This window comes from Lagopus muta, chromosome 3, assembly GCF_023343835.1.
Source record: "Lagopus muta isolate bLagMut1 chromosome 3, bLagMut1 primary, whole genome shotgun sequence".
Taxonomy (NCBI): Eukaryota; Metazoa; Chordata; class Aves; order Galliformes; family Phasianidae; genus Lagopus; species Lagopus muta.
In genome coordinates, this window is record NC_064435.1 from 2,928,627 (window position 1) to 2,941,192 (window position 12,566).

Genomic DNA, 12,566 nt, shown 5'->3' on the forward strand with positions numbered 1-12,566 from the left:
GAGCAGATAGAAGCCTGTATGTGTTTTTCCTTCACATTTTCTCTTCTTCCTTTTTCCCTACACAGAGAAGCCACTGAGACAACAAGCTTTTGGTCTGTTGTGCCTCTGCTGTCTTGTGCCAAACCCGTGGCTCCACATCGCGAGGGAATAGAAGCGTGGGTGAGTTATCTGTTGTTTTCTTTGAGTGACAACCCTTGCTGTTTCAGGTGGTTTGGTTTGGTTGCTTTCCTCCATATCTCCTGAACTCGTTGGCAGTGGTGCTGTATTTTGTTGACCCAGACTTTGGAATGGGTTAGAGTAGTGGGCTCAGGATGTGTTTGCTTCTGGATGGCATCTTATGCTTCTGGAATAAGTTCACTGATTCGATTTGTTGATATTGGAGAGAAAAAAAAAATCTCCATCCAGCTTCCCTTCCTTCTTGGCTGATCATGTCTGACTTGGCTGCTTCATTAAGCTCTGGGATGGCACTCATCACGCATTCGCTGACTTTGAGTTGGCTTTCTGGCCAAAGTGAGTGCTAATAGATGCTCACTGCTAGGAACAGATGGGCAGTGAGAGTTTCATTTTTCAGGACGTAACAGGCTGTATTTGTAAAACCTTTAGAGTTTTTAGCAGCAGAAGTAGTTTCCTTAAACTACATCTGTTTTTCCCACCTGGAATACCATTGTGGTAATTTGTATCATGGCTAGAACAGTTATTTCACCTACTCTAGCTTAATAGTAGGGCATCAATCTTTTCTTGGGAGTTTTTAGTGTGTGTGTCAATTCCTCCTCCATAAAACAGTTCAGAAATGAGGGAAAATATAAAGAAGGGTTTTATAGATTTTTTTTTTTTTTTCTGAATCACTTGGATAATTTACACTTAATTCTTCCTCTGGAAATCATGATCTTTGCAACAAATCTCTGTAACAAGGATTTTCCTTCTTTACTTCTGTTTTCCGTAGCATGGGGAGAATTGGCTTGTTCCAGCCCCATTTCATATACAGCTTTGTAATGTTGAGTAAACAGTATGGAAAAGTATGCCTATTAGTGTCCTGAGTAATCACCAACAATAGAGTGAATACAAGGTTAATGAGATTAACTGCAAAAAGGAACATAAGCATTGAGGGCTCCTCTCTGCAATGCTGTAGCCAGTGGCAGCCTGGTTTCCCTTGGTGAGCTCAGCATGGGTGTAGATGCTGTACTGATTTTTGCTGCTTTTCCCCATACAATGCTTAATGAGTTCCTACTGCTGACATTTTCTTTTAGATACCATATGATATTATTAAATCCCACTCCTTGCAAGAGGGTTTGAGTGCTGCTTTTTGTATTATTTTTCTCTATTTATGTTTCTAGCAATGGGACTTGGTGAGTAGTCTGATTACCTCTTGCTGCTGCTCCTCCACTGTCTTCCCCAAGATGTGTGATACCCTTCTCCATGTCCCCTCGAGGCTGCTGGAGGAATTGGACTTAGATGATCCCAAGCTATCCCTTCCAGCCTCATCCATTCTGTGATTCAGTGCTACCACTAGAGTATCATATTCAGAAACACACTGAGATTTCTCTCTTCTTACCAAATCAAGATGGAGCTTAGGATATCATTTGCCCTTTGCCTTTCTGCTTCCGAATGGATGACCTTCAAATTCTCTCCTTAAAGCCTCACAGGGAGATAAAGACCCATTCCCAAGAAAAATCATGCCTTTCTTCTACTGCATTTTCTCTTGGTTCCTTTCCCTTTTCCAGCCCTTTGGTTTAGTGGGTTTTCTGCGTATGTCTATCTGCCTCTCTCATCTTCTGGCAACTAACAGCATGGTCTAAATGTCAGTGCTTCAGAATAGTTTATTTGCATTTTCTCCACCCAAAACTGCATATGCGCGGTTGACTTGAAGCTCTAGGCACCAACTCCCCTTACTGGACAGTGGACAAACTGCAGCATATGTATTTTTTAATTTCAAATAGAAGTCCCTTAACTGAGAAACCTATTTTGTTTACTCAGGATAAACTGTGTGCTTCTGACCTTAGCATTTCTGTTTATTTTTTTTCCCAGTGGTTCTGATTGAACTGTGAACCTTCAACTTAAACAATTCACACAGAATATTGGCAATGTGTGTTGCCCAAATGAATTACTCGCCTTGTAGCTTTTAAGTTTGTGTTCTGTTTTATTTTATTTTTAATACTGCAGGATATTTTTTCCTGTTTCAACTGAGTAGAGTAGTGTTTTCTCTTTCCTGCCAGCTGTCCTGCACTTTGGTGTGATGAAGATTATTGTACTCTTTCACAGCTTAGCCTAGTGCTGAGATTTCCTTTTCAGAGCGCATTGCTGGAAATCAGCCTGATGACTTGACATTGCCTGAGTAAAGTGGAAGAATACTCAAGCACTCCACTCTGGGAATAAGGAGAGAGAATTCCTCAAAACTGCTGTCCAATTACTTGGTCTTGGAGAGGTCCTCTGTATTGATCATGGCATGATGGTATAATGCTTTGCTGCTATCTCACCTGCAGTACTGCGTCCAGAAGTGGAGCCCTCAGTACAGGAGAGACATGGACTTTTTGAAGCATGTCCAGAGGAGGGCTACAGAAATGATCCAAGGGATGGGTCACCTCCCCTTCAAGGACAGGCTGAGAGAGCTGGAGCTTTTCAGCCTGGAGGAAAGCAGGTTCCAGGGAGATCTGAGAGTGGCCTTTCAGTATCTAAAGTGAGGCTGTAAGAAAGGAACAGGTTCTTTAGCAGAGTCTGTTGTGATAGGACAAGGGGATATGGTTTCAAACGAAAAAACGGCTGGAAACTGCAGCATAGGAAGTTCCGCACAAACATGCGCAAGAACTTCTTTACAGTGAGGGTGACGGAGCACTGGAACAGGCTGCCCAGGGAGGTGGTGGAGTCTCCTTCTCTGGAGATGTTCAAGACCTGCCTGGATGCCTATTTGTGCGACCTACTGTAGGGAACCTGCTTTGGCAGGGGGGTTGGACTCGATGATCTCTGGAGAGATCCAACCCCTACAATTCTGTGATTCTGTGATTCTGTGAAAAGGAGAGATTTAGACTGGATATACATAAAATGTCTTTCACAGTGAGGGTATGAGGCCCTGGAACAAGTTGCCCAGAGAGGTTGTGAATGCTCCATCCCTGGAGATGTTCAAGGTCAGGCTGGATGGGACTATGAGCACCCTGGTGTAGCTGTAGATGTCCCTGTTCACTGCAGGAGAGTTAGAGTAAATGGTCTTTAAGGATTCCTTCCAATTCGGACAGTTATGTGATCCTGTGAAGTGTTTCTGATGAGAATGCTTTGCAAGGAATCATATGGAGCAATGTTAGGAAGCAGAAAGTAGGTCTTCAGGTTGCTTGGTGGGGTGATCCTTCAACCCTTCCTTCCATTGTCCATTAAGCTTGGTAAATAGGGAACCATTTGAGCTCAAAGATGCCCTTGCAGTGCCAAGGTTTATTCCTGTGAGTCACATTGATGGTCAGTATGCAGAGGTCTTAAGCTCGTGTTCCATGGTTTCACAGTGTTGCAGGACTGCGTGATTCTTGGTACCCAGCTGAGCAAGAATTTTTCAGAAGGGAAGGAATGTATTAAAATCACCACAGATCTTCTCGTAGTTTCTTTTTCAAATCTTTGCAAATAGAAGAGCAGTGGAGACAGCAAATGTGTGTATGCAGAGGAGGGATTCACAGTATTCTTGTGTTGAAGGGAAACAATTCAGCTTGTTGTGGCGTGTTTCTAATATTTGTATTTGAGCACTCAAAACTTTGCAAGTGATGGAAGGCTTCAGAAAAGTATTTTGTTTCTTCTGAAATGGATGGTTAAGCCTTTTCTTCGTTTTTGCTTTGTGAATCCTTAAACAGCTATGCTCATCTCCTATGGAAATCATTAAAAGGTATTTATTTATTTATTTATTTTGGAATGCGCTCGTCTTCGCCTGTTTCATGCAAAATCACTTCAATTGATCTTTCAGATGGTTGAGAAGAGGGTGGAAAAGCAAATCTTTAATGCAACTTACAATTCTTTCTGGTTTTGCCTCAAAATAAGAAGCCACTTTGTTAAGATTTATGTATCTAAGCGCAGTTTATGCATGCAGTGCAGCTGTGGTTTATCTGTGTATTGCAGCAGGCTGATGCAAAGAAATGCCTTCATCAATGGTATGAGCTGGTTCAGGGGAACTCCCCAACCAGCTTCCCGTGATAAATGTAGCACCAATTTCTGGCCACCCTCTTCATAATTGCTGTTGTATCTTGTTATGTTTGTGTTGATTTTTTTTTTTTTTTAATTCAATTTACTGGAGGGTTAAAAACTAAATGACGCAAATCCATCTCTTTCTGTGCTATACTGAATCAGAATAACACTCCATTAAACCAAGATTCTTTTCTCTTTATTTTCCAGCAGTAGGGTGCTATGGAGGCAGGTGCTGAGCGTGCCTTGTCTCTGTTCCTCCCAGATACACAACACTATATTACAGAGTTTGTGCAAACCCAGCAATTCAATACAGATTGCATGAATTGCTGAGAATTTTTTCAGCATCAGCACTTCTGTCTTGTCTATTTAATATGAAGCAAATGGGGCAATTTGATGCTGTGTTACACTTACTACCTTCTAAGTTTGGGTTCTGAGGCTCTGCACCTTCTTGTTGAATCAGGAATGTTGTGGACTAGAATCACCTTGCTTTGGCTCTGACATAGTCACACGTTGACTAAAATACAGTGTATATTGCATCTTGTTCACTGTTAGAATCATAGGATCATTAAGGTTGAAAAGATCTCTATGATCATCAAGTCCAGCCATCCACCTACCTGTTTGTGACCATTTTTAGAAAAGAAGTGGATTATGTGCATGTTTTTTTTCTTTTAGTGCATGTGATTTCTGGCAGTATCTGGAATTGGCACAGCAGTGGTCTGTAAGAGTCAGCTGAGAGACTGTGCCTGGAAGCTGTCCCCAAAATGAGCCGTACCCCATCATGGTGAGCTGAAGCAGGAACCTGATGAAGATGTATTGCAGCGTGCTGTAGGAATGACAGAGAAGACACTGAATGCTAATATCTGATTGGAAAGCTCTTACTTGCATGTAGAGTGAGTAGAGCTGTACAAATATATGTCCTGCTATTGAAGGTCCAGCTGGTAGTCATTGAGTATGAGCTGTAGGATATAAGATATTGGAAGGTAAAAGCTGTGTAAGCACAGGGAAAGAAGGATGTTTCCTGACGTGGGTAGCTTGAATTTAATTTGTGTTGATGAATTCTTGCAGTTTGGAGGGTGGAAGCAAAGGCCGGCTGGAGACTTTTTGAATAGTAGGTCCAGAGGAAATCTTATGTTGCAGAAGGGTGGCTTTAGGGAGTCTGCAGCCTGGCAAACTGCAGAGATGTGGACTGCAGGGTTATTGGCAGTGTCCTATGCTGGTGAATTTCTCTGTGCAATTAAGTTAAAATATGTGGAAGAGATTAAACTTTTTAGTTGTGTAAAGACTGCAAGTAAGTGGAAACCCTGTACTGAAATTGCTTTTGATATTTGTTTGAAAAATGCCGCATGACATACCTTAAGAGTGCAATTTTAATATATTTTTCAATCCCTCTTTTTTAACATTGAGTTTGATTTGAATATGGGAGGTCTGTGGCTTCCAGTGTGAGAATTAACAAAAGCCTGAAAGAAAAGGTGTTGCATCATTCCAAACCACTTCATGGGAGGTGATGGAGTCATCATTCCTGAAGGTGTTCAAAAAATGTATAGATGTGGCAGTGAGAAATATGGTTAGTGAGCATGGTGGTGGTGGGTTGGTAGTTGGATTAGATGATCTCAGAGATCTTTTCCAACCTTAGTGATTCAATGATTCTTTGATTCTATAACTCAGGTGGGATGCTGTGTCCACTCTGTACTTCTCATTCCATCTGTATTGCCTTTCCTTTGCTCTGGAGATGGTGTCATTATGTATTAGCCAGTTCAGTAAACTTGCTATTGCTGCTGTTCGGAAAATGAAATGAAATACAGAGTGAATTACATGTTTGTAAAAGGCATTAAAAGCTGCAGCTACAGGTTTGCATCTTGGCATAGGAAACAGCTGAGATGGAAATGGGATGGGAAGCAGCTGAGAAGCTGCAGCACATGTCCTAGAGGAATGCATTGCCATACATCTGCATTTATGGTAAAGCTGAGCTGGCCACAGATGTTGCAGGAACAAGAGGTAAAAAAAGACCTACAAAAAAAAAAAACAAACCAAACACCAAAAAGACCTCATGTTTCTCAGCATCATGAAAATGGTTGTAAAAAACCTTTTTTCTCAACTGTGATGCATAAATAACGCATGAGATGCCCAAGGGCTTTTTCCCAATGGGAGAATAATAGTTTTCCCGGGATGTCCTGCTCTTGTGACTTGTCCATGCAGAGCTAGAAAGGCCAGGTAATCCTCTTCAAGCCACGTGATCACTGTTGAGAAATGCAGGGTTACGTATCAGGGTTATTCTGGTCACCCAGTAGAGCTTGGAGCATCCCAACCCAGACAGTGGACCCACAGCACTGTCATGGTGGGAGCAGGACATTGAACTACCGTGGTTACTGACACTGAACAGTTAATTTGGGTCATTATTAATTTAATTTGGTATTTAGTCATGGTTCTGCTGGGAAACAACAAAGGTCTTAGTGTGTATCTGGGACACACTGCTGAGCTGCAGGTCAGTATGGATCAGTTCCTCCCTCTTATGGATGTGTAGGGCCTCAGCCAGAGGTTTGATTTCAGTTTTATTCTCTGTCTGTCCTTTTTCTGCTGGCTGGGCTTGGTGCTGCTCTTGCCACCTTTTCTTCAGAAATCTCTCTCAGCTCAGCTTGCTTTTTTTAGCAATGTGCTTTCATCATTTATTATACTAAAGGCGCTCCCGCAATGGAGGAGGTTTTGGCTGTTATTTTTAACTGAATGTTTCATTGATCTGATTTACAGCATGAGCTGCTGGCTGCTGAATTAGAGGGAGAGTGGAGAGCCAAGCGTGGTGTGGGGCAGGGAAGGAGCAGTGTGGGAAGGTCCTAACTTATCTCCCTTGTCGGAGCTAATGCATCGTGGAGCTGCAGCTCAAAGGTGCAGTTTCACATCCCTTTAAGCCAATATAAGTCAAGACTTGTTTTTGTTTTGTATTTTTTTAAAGGCTTCCATTGCCTTCACCCTCTTTTATTGCCAGTATTGGCATCCGTATGTTTGTGTGGTGAGCCAATTCCATAGTTTGATTTGTTCAAAATGAAAGGGACTTGGTGTTTGGCTAGAAGAGCTGTGGAAGGGTTTTAGTGTCTGAAGGAGGCCTATAAGAAAAATGGGGACAGACCTTTTAGCAAGCACTGTTGTGATAGGACAAAGGGAAATGGTTTCATACTAAAAGAGGAGAGATTTAGATTGGATATGACTGGAAGAAATTTTTTACGCTAGTGGTGATGAAGCATTGGAACAGGTTGCCCAGAGAGGTGGTGGATGGGTTTCCCCATCCATGGAGACATTCAAGATCAGGCTGGATGGGGCTCTGAGCTCCCTGATCTACCTGTAGGGGACCCTATTTATTGCAGGGGAGTTGGACTAGATGGTCTTTAATGGTCCCTTTCCAACTCAAACAATTCCTAATTTTTAACTCTGTGGGTTTGATTAATCTTGCCTGCATCCATAGCTGAAGAGAGATTGAGCCATCATAGTGTGGAATAACCTTGGCTGGTATGATGGGACCTTGTTTGGTGTGTGATACCAAAGGTAGATTATTCTGGGCAGTGCCATTGCCCATGGTGCAGAGAGTGGAGTGCCCATTATTGATGCTTTGGTATACTGTGAGTGCAAACCAGAACTAGGAGTACCTGAAACCTTTAATGGCATATCAGCATGTTCAGCTTGGTTCTGACCAAGTGCATGAATAAAAGGAGAAGCCTGAGGAATGGGTTATTTTTCTACTTGGTGAACCAGAAAATTAAATACAAACACAGCGTGTGGGTCCAGGGTATGAAAGTGAGAACAAATGAGCACTGTTAGGTTGTTTTCAGAAGTGGAATTTATCTTTTGAAAGTCTGAAGTCTCTCACTTCCTTTAAGGCTTTCTCCTGTTGGTGTCTTTATGCTTTTTCCACTTTAGTAGGTTGGCTGAGTTAATCACATCAGAGAGAAGAGTACAGATCACTGATCTGGGCTTTTCTTCTCCACCCAACCATCAGTGAACTTGTTCATGAAGCACATAAGAGCTTAATATCTCAATGTCCACAAGGAAAACAGAGGAAAATTCAACGATTACCTATTTTTTGCGGGATCATTCAGTTGAATGGTTAGTGCATCCAGTCAACCAGTCAGTAAGTGCATAGGTCTAGATTATTCATCTGTGCTGCTTGCTGCTTGTCTGGTACTTGGGAGGATACTTTGGAGAGGGAATTGAAAAATGAGTGGGAATTGAAGCTGTGGTGGCAAAACATCCATGGATATATGTTGATACAGAGCAAGAGAGTGGAGTCATTGTGGCAGAGGGAGTGTTGTAAGAGATGAGAGCAGGGGTCTTGGAGTCAGAGCATATCCTGAGTTAGAGGTGGCATGTAAGTATCACTGAGACCAATTTCTGGCTTCACACAGAACTAAGTAAAATCCAAACCCTGTGTCTGAGAGTGTATGCTTGTGAAATCCAGCAGCTTGGGGTGGTGACAACGCTGTGGGGTGCATGTTCCATGCTCACCACCTTCTGGTGAGGATGCTTGTCATAACACCCAGCCTGACCTTCCCCTGTCACAACTCAGTATATCCTTTGTCCTCCTCTGCACCCCTAACCAAAGAAATTGTGGTCCCAGAGAACCCAGATATGCAGAGTAGCTCCTCTGTGAGGTCATGGTAACTGTCATAAAAGCATAGAATGGCTTAGGTTGGAGGGACCTCAAAGATCATCTAGTTCCAGCTCTCCTGCTGTGGGCAGGGTTGCCAGCTACTAGGTCGGGATGCCCAGGGATGTTGGATTTTAAGTTGCTTGGTGGTAGGTAAGACTGTGTATGTTGGTGATCCATGCTGGAAAATAAATTGAGACTCAGCTTGCCCTGAAGGCTCCGAGGAGACCTCATTGTGGCCTTCTAATATTTGAAGGGAGCGTATAAACAGGAGAGAGAACGGCTGTTTACAAGGGTGGATAGAGATAGGACAAGGGGGAATGGTTTTAAACTGAGACAGGGGAGGTTTAGGTTAGATATTAGGAGGAAGTTTTTCACTCAGAGGGTGGTGACGCACTGGAACAGGTTGCCCAAGGAGGTTGTGGATGCCCCATCCCTGGAGGCATTTAAGGCCAGGCTGGATGTGGCTCTGGGCAGCCTGGTCTGGTGTTCGGTGACCCTGCAGATAGCAATGGAGTTTAAACTAGATGATCATTGTGGTTCTTTTCAACCCAGGCCATTCTATGATTCTGTGCCCTCAGCATGCAACTCTCGGCTGGACACTGAGGCGACAAGGAGAAGACATTGAAGAGTGACACAGTGCTGTCTCTTTAGTTGCCTGTTGATTTGCAGTGTAGACCTCCATTCTTCCAACAAGAGCACATAAAGAATTTCTCATTTACTTGAGAAACTGTGTTTTCATCAGATTTCAGTGTTCAGAGGGAAAGGAATGAACTCTTCACTTGATCTCCTGTAGGATTTACAAAAAGGCTGAGAGCTTAACCCAGGCAGCTCAGGAAGGTGATCATCTGTACTCTTTGAAGGAAGATCCCGACTGCTGACACTTCTACATTTAAAAGGAATGAGCCAGTTGGGAGAAAGGAGATGACTCAAACCTGTTTGTCATTGTATACATGGCTTTGGTGAGGAGGTGTCACAACAGGTGTTACTACGGATGGCACCAGTGCAAGTCTCAGATGCTTCATCTCAGGATCTTCTGAGCCTCTGAAGATGACTGTGCTCACACACGTCTGGGGAGAGGAGGGATCTTGTGTACTGTCTGCTTGTTCTTTTCTCTGGATGCCCAAGTGATCTCCTTTCTCTTTTGAGATGTTATTCATAAACTCTGCTGTTACCTTTTGCTGACTTCAGTTTACTAGCAACCTTTCTTCCAGCCTGAATGCAGCATTCTTGGTACAGTGAAAAATATATACTGTCTTAAATTATACCTCTCACCTTTCATCCATCTCGGTTTCATTTTGCAGAAAGATCATGCATTATCATTTCTAGTTTGCTTCTTGAATTAAGAACGGTCATAAATAAATACAACTCATGGAAACTGGAGAGCAGGCAATGCTTTGACTTGTGAAATATATGAAAAACAAGAACTTTTTTTTTTTTAGTTCTTCTTCACCTAAGCCTTGGATAGGCCTCTTTGCACTCTGTTACCTATCTTTTCAGGAACTGTAGGCAAATATGCTTATGTCAGCTGTCTTGTTCATCTGACAACTGGAAATGACAATTTATGTTCACAACTATAATACAGTAATTGTGCATGCAATAATTATGGTGGTGAATTGAGTTAAACCCAGCTGGCGACTGGTCACAAGTGATGTTCCCCAACAGTTGGTATTGGAGCCTATCCGTTCAATCTTTAATGATTGCCTAGACAAGGGAATTGAGCATACCCTCAGTAAGTTTGCAGATGACATTGAGCTGGGAGGAAGTGTTGATCTGCCTGGGGTAGGATGGCCCTTCAGAGGGATCTGGACAGGCTGGATTTCTGGGCTTTGGCCAGTGGGATGAAGTTCAGCAAGACCAAATGCCAGATCCTACACTTCTGGCACAACAATCCTAGGCAGTGCTACAGGCTTGGGGCAGAATGGCTGAAAGACTGTGTGGAAGAGATTCAGGGGGAGATTCAGGTTGGATGTTAGGAAAAATTTATCCTCTGAAAGGGCAGACATGCTAGAATGAGCTGCCCAGGGAGGTGGTTGAGTCACAGTCTCTGGAGGTGTTGAAGAAACGTTTAGTTGTAGTACAGAGGGACATAGGTTAGTGGGGAAATATTGGTGGTATGTGAAGGGTTGGACTAGGTGGTCTTGGAGATCTTTTTCAACTGTGGTGACTAGTTATGATTTGGTTAGAAGCTGAACTAATGCAAACTGCCATGCATACGTACTGTTGCATCCTCCTGCACCTGGGATATTTCCATCCCTATGAGATGACTTTTGATTGGAAAATGTGCAGCTGTGTTGCTGTATTTCCCTTAGTAATCTCTGTCACTCCCTTAATTTTTACACTCACCTTTAGTAAAAGGGCTGTTGGGATCCAGTGGTGTTGGCAGTAACTGATTTTACTCTGACTTGACTGTGAATAAGGCTATGCATTGGATATATCAGAAATACTGAAAATAAAAAGGCAAGTTTTTGCAGTGGATCATTTAGGTTTAATTTTGAATTTCAGCTGCGTAATCAGTTAACTGATTCAATTGAATTACATATTTTATAGAACTATTAAGGTTGGAAAGACCACTAAGATCATCCCGTCCAACCATCAACCCATCACCAGCATCTGTATCATGAGCCTCAAAAGGAAGATTTCCGTCTGCTCTCAGTGTTCCATCTTCTGAAGAGAAGAAGATGCCTGATCTCCTGCAGATGTATCTTTCATCTCCTGACGCAATTAATTTCCCAGTTTCCCAATCAGGCTGTAGCTGGCCAGTAAGAGCTTTGTGTTACAGGAGTGGTTGAAGTAACTGAGCAATGGGACTCAGAGATGGGAAAGTAAGCATGATCCATTGATGAAGGTCCACCACCATAATTCTTTCTGGTGAAGGCTGGGAAGGCTGATGTACTGGTATCTGTCACTCCCACGAGCATGGGTGGCCATTTCATTTTGCAAATAATGGAAACTAAAGGATAAGCAAGTGGAGGTGGTGCCATGGAACAAGTAGTACTTTTCTATCTCTTCCTGATCTTCTATGACTTCTGCATCTCTTGTGAGGCAGCGTCTCCTCAACTTTTGGTAGCCTATTTGTGGAAGTACTCGGGAACATACTCTCCTACATATTCTCCCATCTGTCTCTTTCCCAAACTCGCTGGCCTTGCTGTGTACTTAAGAATAGACTTGCTTTCTGCATTATACTGAGAAGGCAGCTAAGAATTTATTTTTTAACCCTCATGCGTTTTGGTGGTAATATTTTTAGTATCTTGGTTGTTTGTGAGTTGATTCCTAGTTTGTCCCCTCCCCCCCTGAAGTGCAGAGGGGGAAACACAATTAGTGTCTTCATCAAAAAAGATAATTCATGGTGTTCTGTTACCCAGACCAGGTTGCGTGAGAGCCCTTTTCATGGTACTTAATAATCATTCTGCATTGCTTATAAAAAAACTTTTTCAAGAATGGATGAACTATGCTTGTGGTATTTATCAATCTGCAGGAATTTACAGTTGCTTGGCTTTTCTGACCCTGATAAAATAAGCATGTGAAAAAGAAACTTGGAATATTACCTTTCCCTTCACCTCCTAAAAATAAGAAATACAGAAGAAGAGATTTGTTTCTCCATAAACAAGATTATTAATTATTTTATTAACTTCCCCTCTGTATTAGTGATTAGATGGGCTTTTTCTTCTTCCCCCCCCATCCCCCCAACTTATTCCATCTTAAATTAGCTGACAGATGACTGGCAAAAGCCTTTTAAAAATGGTGCAAAAGCATCTTGAATGATCCTAAGATTGTAGGG

At 42.5% G+C, this 12,566-nt stretch overlaps 1 protein-coding gene across 7 annotated transcripts in view; it reads left to right on the forward strand.

Moving 5' to 3' along the window:
- TSNARE1 (t-SNARE domain containing 1) overlaps positions 1-12,566 on the forward strand; it is a 496,518-nt gene that overhangs the window by 17,013 nt on the left and 466,939 nt on the right. For 6 of the 7 annotated variants that reach the window (XM_048938875.1, XM_048938870.1, XM_048938876.1 and 3 more), the window contains exon 2: positions 66-159. The gene's annotated coding sequence lies outside the window, so the exon portion shown is untranslated. Of the gene's footprint in view, positions 1-65; positions 160-4,836; positions 4,934-12,566 lie in introns of those variants that run through there. The other variant, XM_048938874.1, reaches the window with a different exon arrangement.